At 33.4% G+C, this 20,854-nt stretch overlaps 1 long non-coding RNA gene and 1 pseudogene across 1 annotated transcript in view; one reads left to right on the top strand and one right to left on the bottom strand.

Annotated features, from left to right (window-relative positions):
* Nucleotides 1–20,854, top strand: part of LOC148110248 (uncharacterized) — a 262,411-nt gene that overhangs the window by 111,721 nt on the left and 129,836 nt on the right. The window lies entirely within an intron of this gene.
* LOC123784445 (U4 spliceosomal RNA) lies at nucleotides 16,700–16,764 on the bottom strand (annotated as a pseudogene).

Genomic DNA, 20,854 nt, shown 5'->3' with positions numbered 1-20,854 from the left:
CATATGTGACCTATTTTTATAGAGGTAAAACCCTTAGAATGTTAAAACATATAAAGTTATATCAATATAAAACTAATAATATGATTAAACGCCATCAAAGAATCAATTCTGTTGATGGTTTAAGTTCTTTCTTGTCCGTATTTTCGTTTTTTTTTTAATTTTAATGTTTTTTTATTATATTATGTTAGTCACCATACAGTACATCCCTGGTTTCTGATGTAAAGTTCGATGATTCATTAGTTGCGCATAACACCCAGTGCACCATGCAATACGTGCCCTCCTTACTACCCATCACCAGTCTATCCCATTCCCCCACCCCCCTCCCCTCTGAAGCCCTCAGTTTGTTTCTCAGAGTCCATAGTCTCTCATGCTTCATTCCCCCTTCTGATTACCCCCCCTTTCTTTATCCCTTTCTTCCCCTACCAATCTTCCTAGTTTTTATGTTCCATAGATGAGAGAAATCATATGATAATTGTCTTTCTCTGCTTGACTTTTTTCACTTAGCATTATCTCCTCCAGTGCCGTCCATGTTGCAGCAAATGTTGAGAACTCATTCTTTCTGATAGCTGAGTAATATTCCATTGTATATGTGGACCACAACTTCTTAATCCAGTCATCTGTTGAAGGGCATCTCGGTTCCTTCCACGATTTAGCTATTGTGGACAATGCTGCTATGAACATTGGGGTGCATATGGCCCTTCTGTTTGCTACGTCTGTATCTTTGGGGTAAATACCCAATAGTGCAATGGCTGGGTCATAGGGTAGCTCAATTTTTAACTTTTTAAGGGACCTCCACACTGTTTTCCGGAGTGGCTGTACCAACTTGCATTCTCACCAACAGTGTAGAAGGGATCCTGTCTCTCCACATCCTCTCCAGCAATTGTTGTTTCTTGCCTTGTCATTTTTTGCCATTCTAACTGGCGTAAGGTGGTATCTTAGTGTGGTTTTGATTTGAATTTCCCTGATGGCTAATGATTTTGAACATTTTTTTCATGTGTCTGTTAGCCATTTGTATGTCATCATTGGAAAAGTGTCTGTTCATATCTTCTGCCCATTTTATGATTTATTTGTTTCTTGTGTATTGAGTTTGAGAAGTCTTTTATCTGTAGTATCATTTGCAAATATATTCTCCCATTCCGTGGGCTGCCTCTTAGTTTTTTTGACTGTTTCCTTGTCTGTGCAGAAGCTTTTTATCTTGATGAAGTCCCACAAGTTCATTTTATCTTTTGTTTATCTTGCCTTTGGAGATGTGTCATGAAAAAGGTTGCTTTGGCCAATGTCGTAGAGGTTGCTGCCTATGTTCTCTAGGATTTTGATGGATTCCTATCTCACATCGAGGCCTTTCCCTTAAGATCAGGAACACGACAAGGATGCCCACTCTTGCCACTATTATTCAACATAGTACTAGAAGTCCTTGCAACAGCAATCATACAACAAAAAGGGATAAAAGGTATCCAAATCGGCAAAGAAGAAGTCAAAATGTCTCTCTTCGCAGATGACATGATACTCTATATGGAAAACCCAAAAGAATCCATGCCAAAACTATTAGAAGTTATAAAGCAATTCAGTAATGTGGCGGGATACAAAATCAATGCTCAGAAATCAGTTGCATTTCAATACATGAATGATGAGACTGAAGAAGAGAAATTAGGGAATCCATCCCATTTACAATAGCACCAAAAACCATACATTACCTTGGAATTAACTTAACCAGAGACGTAAAGGACCTATATTCTAGAAACTATAAATCACTCTTGAAAGAAATTGAGGAAGACACAAAAAGATGGAAAAATATTCCATGCTCATGGATCGGAAGAATTAACATAGTTAAAATGTCCATGCTACCCAGAGCAATCTACACTTTCAATGCTATCCCGATCAAAATACCGAGGACATTTTTCAAAGAGCTGGAACAAATAGTCCTTAAATTTGTATGGAACCAGAAAAGGTCCTGAATCTCCAAGGAACTGCTGAAAAGGAAAAACAAAGCTGGGGGCATCACAATGCCGGATTTCGAGCTGTACTACAAAGCTGTGATCACAAAGACAGCATGGTACTGGCACAAAAACAGACACATAGACAAATGGAACAGAATAGAGAACCCAGAAATGGACCCTCGGCTCTTTGGGCAACTAATCTTTGATAAAGCAGGAAAAAACATCCGGTGGAAAAAAGGCAGTCTCTTCAATAAATGGTGCTGGGAAAATTGGACAGCTACATGCAAAAGAATGAAACTTGACCACTGTCTCACACCATACACAAAGATAAACTCCAAATGGTTGACAGTATTTTCTTACGCAAACATTTTGGGAGTATGTCATTCAAGGATCAATTGTTTTTAGACCTCAATATTTTCTACAATACATAAATGGTTCTCCTATCATGAATTTGATGTATGTAGACATAGTCCATTATTTGCTTTTAAGCCTTCTGTGTCACTAAAGTATCATTAGAAGTCAAATGGAAAATAATATGGTATCGTCAAAGAAGCATTAGTGATTGAGGCTTTCTGGAACATAATATGATCTGTCAGTACCTTTTCCAACATAACAGATAACAATATAGCTTAATACATCTAAACGAGCGTGCACTTCTATTGCTCAGGATGTCACTGTGTATTGATATAGGTTACTAACAAATGTGCAAAAATCAACCTGAAAGAACCTGTGGAGGAGAAAAATGGAGAAATGCTATTTTCAAAATGATTAGTTCACCATATAATAGGTGAGCTTTATGAGAGAGGAGAACTGTATTTATTTCATGTTAGATCTTGTATAATTTTATGGTCCCAAGATTTTGGCCAAGCTCTTGCACACACAGACTTAGGTAAGCATACTTAATGGTAAATCAAACCTGCTGCAATAGTGAATATTCCTTAGAAGATAATGATTACTTCATACGCTGTTTTTAATAAGTATGTAGAAGTCTTAAATCATGTGCGCGTAATTTACTACAAAGTTAACACCTCTTTAGTAATGCATATTGAGAGTGTTTGGTTTTATTCTAATTTAAAAACTAGATAAAACATTATCTTGATGGATCCTCAAATATTTGGATATAGTTCTCATTATTTTTCCAGTTATTCTCCAGATTATTAATTCCATTTCTCAGATCAATTTCCACATACTTCATTTTATTTTAGGTTGATGTGTTTAAAGGTCAGAAAACTTTTCAACAGTGATGGGATCCTGGGATTTTCACTGCAACTGCACTCAAATTTGATGATAGGGTTTCATATAAAAATTTATGGCAAATGCTCCCAAATCCTACAGTATTGATCTCAATGTAATTGGATTATGTCTACAACTTAGTGGATCATTTTCATGCCAAATCATCTAGTGCCCCTGTGATTTACTATTACTTGAAAAAAATGCTCCTGAAGAGGTCTAGAATTTCTACAAAAAGCATATTTTAATTCTACTGTCCAGTTTTATGACCATTTAAATGAGCCCTTACTTATCTTTCTAACCTGACTTAATACTGTGTATCAGTATAAATCCTCTATATCCAACAAACCGTGCTCCTGATTGTTCCCTTTCATTCCATGACCCACGCTGCCACTGTTTTGGCTCATCCTCCTTTTTCGGTTTGGAATTCCTTCCTATCTTACACTTTCCTCCTTTCCTTTTATTTAAATGTTTCCTAGACTATTTTCAGGGCCAAGCTTTTTCTTCTAATTTTCTTACTATCTCACCTATAACTGATTTCTCCCTCCCCTGCAATCCTCAAGATTAACTTTTCACTCTTTTTCTGGAACTTGATCCTGTTACTTTATAATGACACCAGACTTCAAGGGGATCCCTGGCTCAGAAGAATCATGATTCACCCCAAATGGGATAGTAAGAAAAATTGTCTACATGTAGCCTCTCAGTGTTTGTTCTGGGCATAAATATTGGCCTAGAAGCATTGGGGTCACAGGGTTTTATTATAGTCTTTTTTTTTTTTTTTTTTTTTTTACCCAGACCCAAGTCACCATTTCTGGATTCCCCTAGAACAATTATACAATTATTTATTCAATCTATTTATTGAGCACTTCGTGACTATAGAGCATAGTTCTAGGCTCTGGCAAGAAGATGATTTTGAAAAGCTGAGGTATTTGTCCCCCAGGGAACTCACATCTTAGGTTTAGAAAATGTCTGAATGTTGCAGTAGTATTTACAGCTTAGAATTCACTCTTCATATTACAAAAGGAATTAAGAACTCTGATATTCACAGAGTCAAGTACTCATCAATGCACAGGCTCTTAAAAGCAGAGGCTTGATTTTGAAAGCATAATTGGTCAGTGTAGCAAAGTATTAAGAGCACTAGGTTTAGAGTACTAACTCCTGGATTAAAAATATGGCTCCGGGAATTTCTGGTTTCAGTTCTGATACAGAGTTTGGAAATCTTCACTCCTCACAACAAGAAAAAACTGAAGAGACTAAACATCAATCAATGACAGGGCAAACTGCCATCCTGAAAATAGGGGAACCCATAGAGTCACAGGTAAGACCTGCTTATCTGAAGCAGAACCCATTAGAGCCAGAAGCTGGTAGGAACACTTCCTGATCATTTTAATGAATTATTGGAGGCTGAGCACAGACTAGTACAAGAATGAGAAATCCTAGGAACTGCAGCATTAAGAAGGCCCAGCAGTTTCATAAGTTTTTACCTCCAAGAATCATGCCAGCTTCACCAAAGAATCATGAAAGATGTTTTTGTGCATCCTATTGAGAAAGGGGAAAATTAACCACTGTGAAATAAGACCAGACTTTATCCATAACATATTCTACCCGTAGAATACCAGCACCCTATTTCACTTGGGAGAAAGCATTTGACTCACTCTAGACCTCTTTAACTTTCATTTTCATATAAGCGGTGGTGGTGGTGCAGATTGGGGGAGTAGTTAAAATATATCTGTGAATGTCAGGACCCACGGATGTAGATCTAGGAGACTGAGATTTAATTAAAAGATTATTGATTATTTCCTCTCTTCCACAACTACTTATATTAGTTTTCTAGAACTCTCATAATAAAATACAATAGACTGGGTCACTTAAACAACAGAAATTTATTTTCTTATGCTTCTGGAGGCTGGATGTCCAAGATCAAGTTATTGGCAGGTATGATTTCTCTCAAGGTTTCTCTACTTGGTTTATAGATGGCGGCTTTCTTGCTGTATCCTCATGTGGCCTGTGTATGCGTGTGTGTGCATGCATACACATGCACGCCTGGTGTCTCTCCCCTTCTTATAAGGTCACAAATCATATTGGCTTAGGGTCTACCCATATTATACCTCATTTAATCTTAATTACCTTTTTATTTTTATTTTTTTTTATTTTATTTTTTTTTAAAGATTTTATTTATTTATTTATTCGATAGAGATAGAGACAGCCAGCGAGAGAGGGAACACAAGCAGGGGGAGTGGGAGAGGAAGAAGCAGGCTCATAGCGGAAGAGCCTGATGTGGGGCTCGATCCCATAACGCCGGGATCACGCCCTGAGCCGAAGGCAGACGCTTAACAGCTGTTCCACCCAGGCGCCCCTTAATTACCTTTTTAAAGGCGCAGTCTCCAGACAGTCACACTCTGATGTACTGGGGTTTAGGAATTCAACATGTAGATTTTGGAAGGTACATAATTTAATCCATAATACCCACCACCACCCCAACAGGTATCCAGTATAATAACAGTGGATTACTAATGAAAGAGTTGCCAGATGAACAATTTTTTAGGAGTTCTTAGAGAAGCCAAAAGTCAACAGGAGCAACAAAGAAATAAGGACAGTAGAGAAATTTGAAGCCATGGGTGCCTACTGCTCCAAAAAATTTTTAAACACTGAATTTTTATCCAGATTAACATAAGCTTCACACTAAACACATACTTACTTCAGTTTCTATTACCCCATATAACTTTTCAGACTTTAAACCAAAAAAAATTTCAAGGCATGATTAAAAAGTAATCTGAAGTAACCAAGCATCAGAAACAGATTCATATATGACATAGATGTTAGAATTAGCAGAGAAGAATTTTAAAATAACTATGATTAATTATGTTAAGGACATCATGAAACAAGTAGAAAACATTTGAGAGCAGGTAGATATGTAAGCAGAGAGACAAACTCCAAGAAAGAATCAAAGGACATTCTGGAAATCAAAAGCAATGTAACAAAAATGAAGAATTTTTTGGTGGGCTTATCAGCAGACTGACATGATCAAGGAAATAGTTAGCTTAAAGTTAGGTCAATAGAAACTTTCCAAACTAATATGAAAAAGAAAGGGCGAGAGAGACAAGCAGAACAGAGCATCTAAGAACTATGGGGCAATTTGAAAATTAGAAAAAAACAAAAAACAAAAAACTGTGTAAGTCAAGTACCAGAAGGAGAACAGAGTAAAATAAAGTATTTGGAAGTAGGGTGGTTTAAAACTTTTTAAAATTAACATGATATCAACCACAGATCTAAGAGCAGTGCACAAAACCAAAGAATATAAACCAAAAAGTCTACACCTAGGCATTATCATATTCAAAGGGCATAAAAACTAAAGACAAATCTTGACAAACAACAAACATAGGGGAACAAGTGTAAGAATTACAGCCAACTTCTTATCAGAAACCATGTAAGCAAGACGAGAGCAGAGTGAAATAAAGTGTTGAAAGAAAAAAAAAAGTGCAAATTCAGAATTACATATTCAGCAAAGTTCTCTTTTGAAAGTTGAGAAATAAGGACTTTCTCAGAAAAAAAAATTCATCACTAAAGGAACTGCCCTTCAAGAAATATTAAAGCTCTTTCAGGAGAGGAAAAATGATATAGAGAAACTCAGGAATATATAAAGAAAGAACTCTGAGAATGAATGCAATTAAAATCTTTTATAATTGATCCAAATATAACTTTAAAATAATATCAGTGTATTGGATGATGATTTTTATATGGATAAATGAGGTGAATAATAGCAATGTTATAACTGATGAGAGGGAGAAATTGAAAATATTTATAAGGTAGCAGTACTCCCCACGAAGTGGTATAGTGCTACTCAAAAATGGTCTTAGATTAGTTAAAAATATATATTACAAACCTTAGAGAAACAATAAACAACTTTTCTGAAAAACATAATTACTAAAAAATAAAATTTAATCATATAAAATGATCTATTAAAACTAAAAACAGAAGGGAAAGAACAAACAAGTGCAATAAATAGGAAACAGTTACCAATTGGTAGATATTAGTACAACTCTATCAATTACTTTAACTGTGAATTTCCTAAATACACTATTGTCAGTATGGACTAAAAACACAGAAGACCCAACTCTAGGTTGTCTATGAGAAATCCACTTTAAATAAAGACTCAGGCCAGAAGGAAAGAGGAATAAAGATCTGCAATGCTAACACCAATGAAAGCTGGAATATTATCCAAGAAAACAGTACAATCCTTAATACATATGCACTTAATAAAAGACCATCAAGGGGCACCTGGATGGCTCAGTCAGTTGAGAGTCAAATCTTGATTTCAGCTCCGGTTGTGATCTCAGGATCATGAGACCAAGACCCACATTGGGCTCCATGCGGCATCTGCTTGAGATTTTCTCTCTCCATCTCCTTCTGCGCACCCCCCCACTAAAATAAATAAATAAATAAATAAATAAATAAATCTTAAATATTTTGGCTTTTACTTTTTTTTTTAAGCTAAAAATTGGTAGAACTGCAAGGAGATATGCTGTTATAGTTGGAGACCAATACCCCTGTGTCACTGATTGATAGATTCAGAAGGCAGAAAATCAGTAAGGATATAATTGAATTGAACAGCATCATAAATCAACTGGATCTAATTGACATTTATAGAAGAGTGCATTCAATAATAGCAGAATACACATTCTTCTCAATTTTGCATGGAACATTCACCAAAATAGACCGCATTCTGAGACATAGAGCACATTAACAAATTTAAAATAATAAAAATCGTACAATGTACATTCTCAAACAAAAATGGAATTAAACTGGAAATCAGTAACAGAAAAATACCTGGGAAATCCTCAAATATTTGGAGATTACCACTTTTTAAAATATAACACGGGGTCAAAGTCTTGAGAAATTTAAAATTATCTTGAGGTAAATGAAAATAAAGTTTAAAATTTGTAGGTTGCAGCAAAAGCAGTGGTTAGAAATGTATAGCATTAAAATGAATATATTAGAAAAAATCTAAAATCAATAATTTAAGCTTCCATAGACTAAAGAAAGAAGAGCAACTGAAGCCTAAAGCAAATATAATAAGTAAAACTCGAGTATAACTCGTATCTGAAAAAAAAAAAAAATTCATGAAACACAAAGCTGGTCCAGTGAAAAGAGGACTACAATTTGATAAAGCTCTACCCAGGCTAACCAGGAACAAAAGGGGAAAGACACAAAATACCAACATCAGGAATTAAAGAGATGTAATAATAACTTGTCAAAATGATATTATAAGTGTAAGAAAGGGATACTGTAAACTCTGTGCCCATAAATTTGATAATGTAGATGAAATGTATCAATTCTTTGAAAGACAAAAATAACCCTAGGATAAATAATCTGATAGATAAATAATCTGATAAATAAATCTAATAAAATGGATAAGACCTTTATCTATTAAAAATATTAAATCAATAATTAGCCTTTTAAAAGAGAAAGCAACACAATCAGATGGTTATAGTAGTGAATATTAGCAAATATTTTTAAATGACACTAATTCTTCACAATTTCTTTACCTCTGCCAAGTGATCAGTCTGCATCAATACTAAAAAGTATACTAATGGTATATATACCATATTATATTAATACATCATTATATTAATATCAGGTATATAGATAATAATTTGATGTTTGTATATATTGTGAAATAATCACCATAGTAAATCTAGTTAACATCTGTCCCCATACAGAGTTACAGAATTTTTTTTCTTCCTATAAGAAATTTTAAGGTCTCAAACTTAGTAACTTTCAAATATGCTATGGAGTATTATTAACTATCGTTGCCATGCCATACATTTCATCCCTATGACTGACTTATATGGGAAGTGGAATTTATACTTTTTTGTTCCTTCATCCATTTCATCCATGTCTCCTATACCCATCTCTGGCAAATACAAATTTGTTCTCTGTATGTACAAGCTTGGTTTTTTGTTTGCTTGCTTTAGATTCCATGTAAGTGAGATCATACAGTATTTGTCCTTCTTTGTCTAACTTATTTTACTTGGCATAATGCTATCAACTTCCATGCATGTTGTCACAAATAGCAAGATTTCTTTATGTTTTATGGCTGGATGATATTACATGGAATATATATGTACAGCATATTTTCTCTATTCATCAATGGACACTAAGATTGGATATCTTGGCTAATGTAAATAATGCTGCAATGAACATGGAGTGTGTATCTTTTCAAGTTAGTGTTTTTGTTTTCTTTGAATAAACACCCAGCAGTGGAATTACTTGATCATATGTAATTTTCTTTTTCAGTTTTTGAGGAACGTTTGTACTATTTTTCACAGTAGATGTACCAAGTTAAATTCCCATCAAGAGTGCCCAAATGTTCCTGTTTCTCTACATCCTCAGCCACATTTGTTATTTTTTGTCTTTTTGATAATAGGTTTTCTACAGATGTGAGGTGATATCTCATGGTTTTGATTTGTAGTTCCCTAATAATTAGTGCTGTTGAACATCTTCTCATGTGCCTGTTGGTCATCTGTATGGCTTCTTTGGAAAAATGTCTATTCAGATCTTCTGCTAATTTTTTAATTGATGAGTTGTGTGCATTCTTTATATATTTTCAATATTAACACCTTATTAGATGATTTTCAAATATCTTTTCCCATTCATTGGTATATTTTGTTGATGGTTTACTTCATTGTGCAATAGCTTTATAGTTTGATGTAGTCTCATTTGTTTATTTTTGCTTGTGTTTCACATGCCTTTGGCATCAGATCAACAAACACATTGCTAAGATCAATGCTGAAGAATTGCTGCCTATAATTTGTTTTAGGAGTTTTATGGTTTCAGGTCTTATATTCAAGTCTTCCACTCATGTTGAGTTAATTTATGTGTATGGTGTTAGTGATATAGTTTCATTCTTTTGCTTATGGTTGCCCAGCTTTCCCAGCTCCAGTTATTGAAAAGACTATCCTTTCTCCATTGTGTGTTCTTGGCTCCTTTGTTGTAAATTAATTTCCGTATATGTTTGGGTTTATTTCTTGGCTCTTAATTCTGTTCCATTGATCTCTGTGTTTGTTTTTATGCCAGCACCATACTGTTTTGATTATTATAGCTTTCTGATATAGTTTGAAATCAGGGAGCATAACTGTACCTTTGTTCTTTCTCAAGAGGGCTTTGACTATTCAGGATGTTTTGTGGTTCCATACAAATTTTAGAATTATTACTTCTAGTCTGTGGAAAAAATGCCATTGTTTTGTTGTTGTTGTTGATTTTTTTTTTTTCAGTTTAAAAACTTTTATTGGCTTACTGTTTTCTACAGAGTAACACTTTTAATTTCTTACCTGGGAGCACCAGACCCCCTGCAATGCAGTTCATTTTTTATGTTTCAAGTTTTTTTAAAAAATGTTTTAAGTTTTTATTGAAATTCTAGTTAGTTAACAATGTATTGTAATATTAGTTTCAGGAGTAGAACTTAGTGATTCATTACTTACATATAACACCCAGCGCTGTGGCATCAAATCTGTAAACTGCTTTGGGGAGTATGGACATCTTAATGATATTATTCTAATCTGTGGGTGTAATATAGTTTTCCATTTATTTGTATCCCTTCAATTTCTTTCCATCAGTGTCCTATAGTTTTCACAGAGTAGGTCATTTACCTCCTTGGTTAAATTTATTCTTTGGTATTTTATTGCTTTGGAAGAAATTGTAAATGGAAGTGTTTTCTTCATTTCTTTTTCTGATAGTTCATTATTAGTGTATAGAAGCACCACAGATTTCTCTGTGTTGATTTCATATCCTGCAGCTTTTCTGAATGAATTTATTAATTTTAGCAGTTCTTTGGTGGACACCTTAGGGTTTTCTATATATAATATCATGTCATCTGCAAATAGTGTCAGTTTTACTTGTTCCTTTCTTATTTGGATGAATTTAATTTCTTTTTATTGCTGTCATTTGGATTACCAGTACTATATTGAATATATGTGGCAAGAGTGTAAGTCTTTGACTTGTTCCTGATTTTAGAGGAAGAGCTTTCAGCTTTTCACTGCTGATTGACATTAGCTATGGGTTTGTTATATCTGGCCTTCATTATGTTGACATATGTTCCCTCTATACTCACTTTTTTGAAAGTTTTAATAATAAATGGAATTGAATTCCTCAAATGCTTTTATTGCATCTGTTGAAAAGATCATATAATTTTTATATTTCATTTTGTTAATGTGTATCATACTGATTTTGCAAATGTTGAAACATCATTGCATCCCTAAAATTGGTCCCAGTTGATTATGGTGTATGATCCTTTCAATATATTTTTGAATTAAGTTTGCCATATTTTGTTGACAATCTGCATCTGTGTTCATCAGGAATATTGATCTATAATTTCTTTTTTTGTGGGTTTTTTTTTTTTTTTTTGGTTTGGTTTTGGTATTGGTGATGTTGACCTCATAAAATAATTTTGGAAATATTCTCTCCTCTTAAATTTTTTTGAAATAATTACAGAAGGATAGGTATTAAATAAGATATATTATGTTTTAATTCATTTTCTAGGTTGAATTTATTAACTTATTATGTTTATTGTTCATTTTCTACATACCTCTCCTACCAGTGTGTGAGTTCTATCAGTTCAGGGATCTTTACTTTTTATCTTGTGTATTCCAAGTATCTCTACAAGTAGTAGAGATGCCATTTTGTAGACACCTGTTAGACATTTGTTGTACATTGAATAAATATGTAATGCAGTCATCTTCTACCATTATGTAGCTTGCCTCTAAAATTTGTTTTTGTTATAGTTTTTATATTGAAATTTTTAAATATTTATTTTCAAAGTTGTTAAATTTTATTTGGCTTTTGCTGTCATAACATCTTTTCATAATCAATGTTAAATTTTCTTTTCTAAAATTATTTAATTTTTTTAAAGATTTTATTTATTTGAGAGAGATACACACACACACACACAAGCAGAGGGAGCAGCAGGCAGAGGGAGAGGGACAAGCAGGCTCCCTGCTGAGCAAGAAGCCCAGTGCTGGGCTTGACTCCAGGATCCTGGGATCATGACCTGAGCTGAAGGCAGATGCCTAACCAACTAAGCCATCCAGGTGCCCCTAAAATTTTTATTTTTATTTGTTATTAAACTTACATGGTAATTTAAAATTAAAATTTTTTTCCATATAGTCAATTGTCTCAGTATCCTGATTAAATCCCTTCATATTGATTTTTGTTGTACAAAATCTTGTACCATATTTCTAGATAAGTGTTAGTTTATTTTGTTATTTTCACTATTCGCCTATTTTTTGGTTAATGCCACATTGTCTTAATTGTTAAGGTTGCATCTTCCTCTTTTCATTTTCCAAAGTTATATTGATTATTTTTGGATCTTTCCTCTTTGATATGAATTTGAGAATTATCTTGTCATAGTCTATGAAAAGCTCTTGGAATTTTCATTGGGATAACACTAATTTATAGCTTACTTGGAGAGAAAAAAATCTTCACAATATTGAATCTTTGCACCTTCCTTTTAATTTTTTTTATTGCAATGCAATAGACATTTAGCTTATTGGTTTCAGATGTACAATATTAATCATATATTTTATATTGTAAAATGATCATCACAATAAGTCTAGTGAACATCCATCACTGTACATAGTTATAAATTTTTCTTGTGATGAGAACTTTTAAGATCTACTTTTCTAGTAACTTTCAAGTATACAATATAGTGTTATTAACTATAGCCTCTATATTGTTCGTTACATGTCATGACTTATTTATTTTATAACTGGGTGTTTATGCCTTTTGACCCCTTTCACCCATTTTGCCCATACCCACCCCCTACTTTTGGCATCTGCCAGTCTGTTCTCTGTATCTATGTGTTTTTGTTTTTAGATTCCACATATTAACTGAGTTCATGTTGTATTGGTCTTTCTCTGACTTGTTTCACTTAGCATAATACCCTTAAGGCAAATGGCAAGACTTTCTTCATTTTATGGCTCTGTGATACTCGTATATATGTTTGTGTGTGTATGAATGTATGTATAGGTATGTATGTATGAGTATACATATATATCACATTTTCTTTATCCATTCATCTGTCTGTGGATACTGAGGTTGTTTCCATGTCTTGGTTATTGTAAATAGTGCTGTAATGGACATGGAAGTACAGATATCTTTTTGATTTAGCATTTTCATTTTTGTCAGATAAATATGCAGTAGTAGTATTGCTGGGTCATATGGTATTATGATTTTTAATTTTTTGAAGAAATTCCATATTGTTTTCCTTAGTGGTTACATCTACTCACAATCTCACCAACAGTGCACAAGTGTTTCCTTATCTCCACAACCTCACTAACACTTGATATTTCTGTCTTTTTTATAGTAGTCATTCTAATAGGTGTGAAGTAATGTCTAATAGTGATTTTGATTTATATTCCCCAATGATTAGTGGTGTTGAGCACTTTTTGTGTACTTCTTGGGCAACTGCACTTCTTTTTTGGAAAAATGTCCATTCAAATCCTCTGCCCATTTTAATTTGGCTTGTTTTCTTTCTTTCTTTCTTTCTTTCTTTCTTTCTTTCTTTCTTTCTTTTTTTCTTTTTCTTTCTTTCTTTCTTTCTTTCTTTCTTTCTTTCTTTCTTTCTTTCTTTCTTTCTTTCTTCCTGCCTTCCTGCCTTCCTTCTTTCCTTTCTTTCTTTCTTTCTTTCTTTCTTTCTTTCTTTCTTTCTTTCTTTTCTATTGATTTGTATGTATTTTTTTTTTTTACTTATTTTGGATATTAACCCCTTATCAAATACATGATTTGCAAATATTTTCTCCCACTCAGTAGGTTGACTTGTTATTTTGTTGATGATTTCCTTTGCTTGGCAGAAACTTTTTAGTTTGCTGTAGTCCTATTTATTAATTTTGCTTTTGGTATCAAATCCAGAAAAAAAAATCATTGGCAATACCAGTGTTAAGGAGCTTACCCTCCTATATTTCCGTCTAGGAGTTTTATGGATTTAGATCTTGCATTCAAGTCTTTGAACTGTTTTAAATTAGTTTTTGTGTATGGTGTAAGATGGTTGTCCAGTTTCTTTCTTTTGCATGTAGCTATCCAGTTTTCCCACCATTTATTGAAGGGAATGTCCTTTTTCCATTGTATATTCCTGGCTTCTTATCATATATTAATTGATCATATATGTGTGGGTTTATTTCTGGGCTCTCTATTCTGTTCCACTGATCTATGTGTCTGTTTTTATGTCAAAACCATACTGTTTTGATTACTTTGGCTTTGTAATGTAGTTGTAAACAACATTCATATTTTATTCTCTCCATATTACAGGTTTTCTTTAAGGTTGTCAAGAATTCTTTGTACTTTTATTTATGAATTTCTTGATCATATAATGATTAACTTATTCTTAGCTACTATAGTATGTATTGGTTCTGTTAAAGACTATTTTTCTTAAATCCTGCTACACATTTAAAGACTTTTTTGTTTTTAAGAACAGTTGTAGGTTTACAACAAAATCGAGAGAAAGATACAGAGGTTTTCTGTATACTCTCTGTCCCTGCACATGCATAGTCTCTTCCATTATACACATCAAGCACCAGAATGGTAAAATTTTTACCAAGGATAAACTTACATTGACACATCATAATCACCCAAGTCCAGAGTTTACCTTGGGACTCGATCTTGTTATTGCACATTCTATCTAGGTTTGGATACTTATATAAGAAAATGGATCCATCATTATAGTATCATACAGAGTATTTTTACTGCCCTAAAATTCCTCTCTGTTCTGCCTATGTATTTGTCCCTATCCCCACCTTGGTAACCATTGGTTTTTTTTTTTTTTTTTTCTTTCTCCATAGTTTTGTCTTTTTCATAATGTCTTATAGTTAGAATCATACAGTATTTAGCCTTTTCAGATTGGCTTCTTTCACTTTGTGATAGGCATTTAAGATTCCCCTATATATTTTCATGGTTTGATAATTCATTGGTTTTTAGGGCTATACAATAATATGTCATTGTCTGTACTTATCATGGTTTACTTAATATCTGTTCACTGACTGAAGGACATCTTAGTTACTTCCAAGTTTGGGCCATTCTCATAGGTGTATAGTGGTCTATGATTATTGTTGCCTAAATCATTTTGACATGGCAACTTTTTGCTTAAGTGTCTTTAAACTCACTCAATACCTTTAGTGATTGTAGGACAAGATTGTATGGGACTCTTTTCTCTTGGGCTTATTTTGGTAGTTGATTGCAGATTTCTGATAAGAAAAAAATTACTTGTTTGGGCTTCATACCTAGAATGATAAAATGTATAATATTCACAGAAAAATAGAAAGCCAAATGTATGTTCAAAAATACTAATATTCTTCAGGTATGACAAACAGAACAGAAATGCAGTTAGCAGTTCTAAAGTCAAAGACAGTTTGAACTGTGTTCCCAAAGTCTATCTATTCAGTTCTCATGTTTAATTTAATAACAAGGGTATTTTCCCATTTTATTGACCTTTATCTGATTCTTTAACTGTTGACTGGATTTTAATGGTGGTTTGATTCCATACTAATCTTGAAGCCAGGTCCAGACATTTTATTTGCTTCTAGTAAGCAAAAATGGTGGTGAACAAGATTTATGAGGTGAATTAATGTTAGTGGTTACAGAGATACCACAAACTGTCCGTGCTTTTTAGAAAAAAAAAAGCAAATTATGGTGCTACACAAATGGCTTTTTCCATAGTCCATCTTGAGAAATGAGAAGATTTTCATATGGCATTTGAGATTGGGACATGATGCATACATGATCATGTTAAAGGAACACTGCTAATGATTTGGAATGTCTATTTCTGTTATTGCTTGATTAAAGACATGGTGTGATGCTCAAATGATGTTCCATTATTTTCTCCATGCTTCTTCTTGATGAAAGTTGCTCTCAGTGGATAAATTGTTAGTCAGAACTGAGACTAGTTGCAGCTGTTGTGCATATTTAAATACTGCCAAGGAATAAGATTACCAAATTGGATAGAAATCTTGTGTTTGTACCTTTCTGTGTAAACACAATAGACCATTTACCAAATTATTCTGTTTCAAACTGTCTCTTCAACACCTGTGAAAAACATAAAGAAAAGGAATGGAAGACATGGATTGTTTACTCTGACAGAAGAAACAGAATTTCGTGATCCAGTCATGCTTTGGAAAGCTCCTTGGTTCCAAGGATGTATTCTTCTATTATTTTTAAGATGCTGTTTTTTTTAATTTTATTATTTTTTAAGTAGCTTCCATGCCCAACATGCGGCTTAAACTCACAACCCTGATATCAAGAGTGACATGTTCTACCAACTGAGCCAGCCAAGTGCTCCTGTTTTTCTATTTTTAAACACATAGAGTGCACATAAGTCATTTTTAATTAAAAAATTAATTTAATATTTTTAAAATTAATTTTGGGGGGGTTGAGGAGGGGCAGAAGGAGAGGGAGAGAAAGAACCTTAAGCAGGCTCCATGGCATGGAGCCTGATGTGGGGTTCAGTCTCACAACCCGGAGATCATGACCTGACCTGAAATCAAGAGTCTATTAGCAATAATCGCGCCTCGGATAAACCTCATTGGCTACGATACTGCCACTGCGCAAAGCTTGAAATCAAGAGTCTAATGCTTAACCAACTGAGCCACCCAGGAGCCCCTTAATAGCCATTTCTTAGAGAAAAGCTAGATAATTGAACATTTAAGTTTTCTCCTTTCATTTTACCTTCTTCTCATTATAATCATTTCTCATTACTTTGTAATTTCTTCTTTTGAGAGGATTATCTAGCTACTAGGTGATGGGAACTTCCTATATTTGCATTTTTTAGTCTCAGCATTTTAACAGATTTTGGAACTCTGACTTCCATTGAAAGAAGATCAGTATTTTGACATTGTTTAGAATTCCTGAAAGGCAACACTTTTTTAAACCTTTCATTGGTTTGTTTTCCTTTAATTTGTTTTTTTCTTCTGTGATATTAGCATCATTAGTACTTTCCCATTGAAGAATAAAGAATAATTCTCCTTTCTTTTTGTTTTCTATGTCACTAAAATGAACTTTTAAAATTATTTAAAATTCTAAAAAATGTATTTATTTTCCCTTTTAAAAATCACATATTTAAAAAGGCAAAAACAATGCTTAGACTTCACTATTTTATTATTTGAATGTCCAAATAACGTAAAAACTTCTCTTCTTACAGATTTACAATCCTATAAATATACTTGGAAAAAAATAGCAGGAAATAGAACTAAAAACACCTCCAGAGATTTACTGTATCATTTTCCATGTCTTTGAGTAGTATATGAAGGTGTGGAAGCAATGATTTACAAAATCTGTTCTCGAAGAGATAGCTGCGTGGTTTAGTCAGTTGAGCATCTGGCTCTTGATTCAGCTCAGATCATGATCCCGTGGGTCATGAGATGGAGACTGGAGTGGGCCTCCTGCTCAGTGGTGAGTCTGCTTGAAAATTCTCTCCCTCTCCCCCTACTTGTGTTCATGCTATCTGTCTCTCTTTCAAATAAATAAAAATTTAATCTTTTTTTTTTTTTAAATCTGTCTTTCAAAATAAGTATAGTAATTGGTATTCGGTCAGTTCAATTCCTCCCTTGTTTGTTCTCCCAGGACAAATTCTGGCTCTCTCCATTTTTTCAGTCCCTTATTTTTAAAGGATTAGTTTTTTGGTTGACTTTGGAACAACATATTAATTAGCTACACTCAATTCTTGCCAGAGTCTTACCTGATTTGTAAGTGCTAATTTTTTCAGTGGGGTTCAAATAATCTCCAGAAAAGTGTAATGACTTAGGTAGATTATATTGATATTTAGTATCTGCATTTTGGAAACAATAAAAAGGAGAAGTTGCTTAATATCCTTTGGAAAACTCCCCACTGTTAGAGAATAAACATGGCTCATTCCTACACTTATTTTAAGGGAACTCATTTTCCAACACCCATTGGCAAAAACAGTAACCTAAATAATTGCATAACAATTAAAATTACTTTTAAAATTCATAGTTCTAAAGAAGCTATTTTTTAGTCATGCCTTATGATCTGATGACCCTTTGGAAGAATTATGCTTTATTTGCTGTTAGAAAAAAAAACCAAGAATCCTTAATAACTTATAAGATTCCTCACATTAATACCAAGCATGGAAGAGATAGTTGAAATGAAGAACATGGAGAAGGGAAAGATGACAATAGAAAAGAATTATTTTCCTATGTCAAAAGTGGAGTGCTAATGGCATTTTTAAAGGACTGTCCAATTCAGATACTTTTGAGGAATTAATTTTGTTGACAAAGAAAAGAGAATGCTTAGAAATTGTGATTTTTCCTGTAATTTTATTGCCCATCTACACAGAAAAGTTACACTTTTAGCGTATTAAAATGCTTGCCATATCCCTGTGGGGTAAAGCATACTTTGTCATTGTAAAATTAGGGATTATAGAACTCTGTATCTTATGGGCTCAATAATAGATGACATGATTTAAAAAAAGCTCAAGGGAACAAGATTTAAGGTCCATGTCTTGATCATTGCCCAATGACTATTCTTCTAACTAACTGTGTTCACTAATAAAATATACAACCTGTACTGAATGTTTTTGCTATGTGGTAAGAAGTGTGTGGAACCATTATAAGCATTACCTTATGTAGTCTCAAAACAAGTTGTAGATGAGGAAAGAGTGGTTCAGAGAGAGTGACTTGCCCAAGTTTACAGAGTTGTTGGTAAATGGGAGAGCTGAGATTTGAACCCAGGCAATCTGATTCCAGAGCCCTCATTCTACCTTTGCAGGCCAGTGAGCAGACTTAGAACTGCCAGTGTATACCAGCTCAGTTACTTATGTCTCTTCCAAGTACTTAGAAAGAACACCACCAACCTCTATGAAAGCACATTCTTCAGAACACTACTCTAATAACATGGGTGTTTTACAATGCAAATATCTGATTAAGAGGGGACAGGTGCATACTTCCTTTTTCAAGCTGATGTTTAAGGAAATAAAGTCATTTATATCTAGATAAATTTCTTGGGAAAAGTAGTCAAACTAGTAATGTCATATATCTATTTGCTTTATATATTTAAATTTATTTAATTGAAGTGAAGCCCCCTAGATACAATGATCATTGTTTCTTTCATCATACCAATCTTATATTAAACACTCACACGCATTTACTCTTACTATTTTCAGTTGACTAAAATTTCAAAACCGGAAATAATTGTAAGCAATTTTATTCTCAGTATAATGTGAAAGAAATGTAATTTTTTAATTTAATGAGACCAATAATAAGAAAGTAACTTTTAGTTTTTCAAGCAAAAAGACCAACCTTTTGGGTTGTGTATATATATGTTTTCAAGAAGACAGATACAGGTGAAACTTCCTGTTTCAGGAGCATGGAGTCCAACCACCTGTCTGTCACTGTACTTGCCATAGCTACAACTTTACATTCATTTCCAATAACATGATTAACAGTGATGTCTCCTAACACTAAACTAGAATCTCCCTGGGCAAATGGCTGTGCACCCTAGAGCCTTGCACAGGTTCTGGTGTGAGTTAAGCTATTAAAAAAATTTGCAAAAGGAATCAAATGTGCATGTAGGTATGATTTATATAACATACCTCATGAAAAAAATTAAATTCTTTTTAGAAATTATATCTTGTGTAAAAATATATGGAGATTTAGGAAGAATTGACTAACAGATATTACAATTATTTTGCATTTATTGGATGACAACTAATTGTAACTCATAAATACTATTTTTTTTAGTATATATAATTTATAGATCTTTTTGTTTTCTTTTTTACAGGCTCTCTTTTGTTTAGAATAGACTTTCCTAAGGGAACTAGACCTAGGGGAAAATAAGATAAAGATGATTACATATTTTTTATATACCTTAGCAAAGGGAAAAAAATGATTCAGAATACAAAAATTTTCATGTATGGTAAGATTCTCATCATGGTTTGAAAAACAGCTCTTAAAATATGCAAGCAATGTATTGATTCCTCGAATAAAGATAAATACATCCTGATGGTCAGAAAAAGCATTCCCCTCTCAATTACCATTCTCCAGTTTCCCTAGTTTTCATTCTGTGTGGCTCTCTCTTATAGGACTGTGTATGAGAGAGAGGAAAAAAAAATATTGGGTAAGTGCTTGAATTCTGAATTAAGCCATTTTTTTCAGTTTTAATCTGAATAATTCTACAACATGAATGCTGTAGATTAGTCACTTTAAAATATGGCCCAGTTGCTGCTTTGGATATATTCATGATGTTTACAAGTGGCTGTTCTATATTCACAACTGATGCTGTCTATTATTACGTTACTACAAGATGAGTCATTGTTTTAATACTTCTACCAAGACTAAAGAATGCATTCAGGCATGTTCAATCGATTAGAAATAAGTCTCCCTTAGGACAGCACAGAGGATTTTTTTTTTCATTTCTAATTTTCAAAACAACATGTTTTTGATGAAATGTTCCAGATCAACAAACAGCCTTAAAGACTGATGGCCTCTCAAACCCCTCAAATACAGCCAGTGAGAATGATTGCTCCATGAAATTCCAACTGTTTTGGAGAATGATTTCTTCAGAAGCCATGAAAAGAAACTATGTTGTAAAAAATAGTTAGCACCCTTTGAGACTATGAGTTTTCTTGGAGGACATACACTCTTCTTCCCTCCTTCCTTCCTTCCTTCATTTATTTATTTTTTTCAACA

The sequence above is a fragment of the Ursus americanus genome, chromosome 4 (assembly GCF_024610735.1).
Source record: "Ursus americanus isolate L20-20 chromosome 4, mUrsAme1.1.p, whole genome shotgun sequence".
NCBI lineage: Eukaryota > Metazoa > Chordata > Mammalia > Carnivora > Ursidae > Ursus > Ursus americanus.
This window is presented reverse-complemented; position numbering and strand designations above follow the sequence as displayed.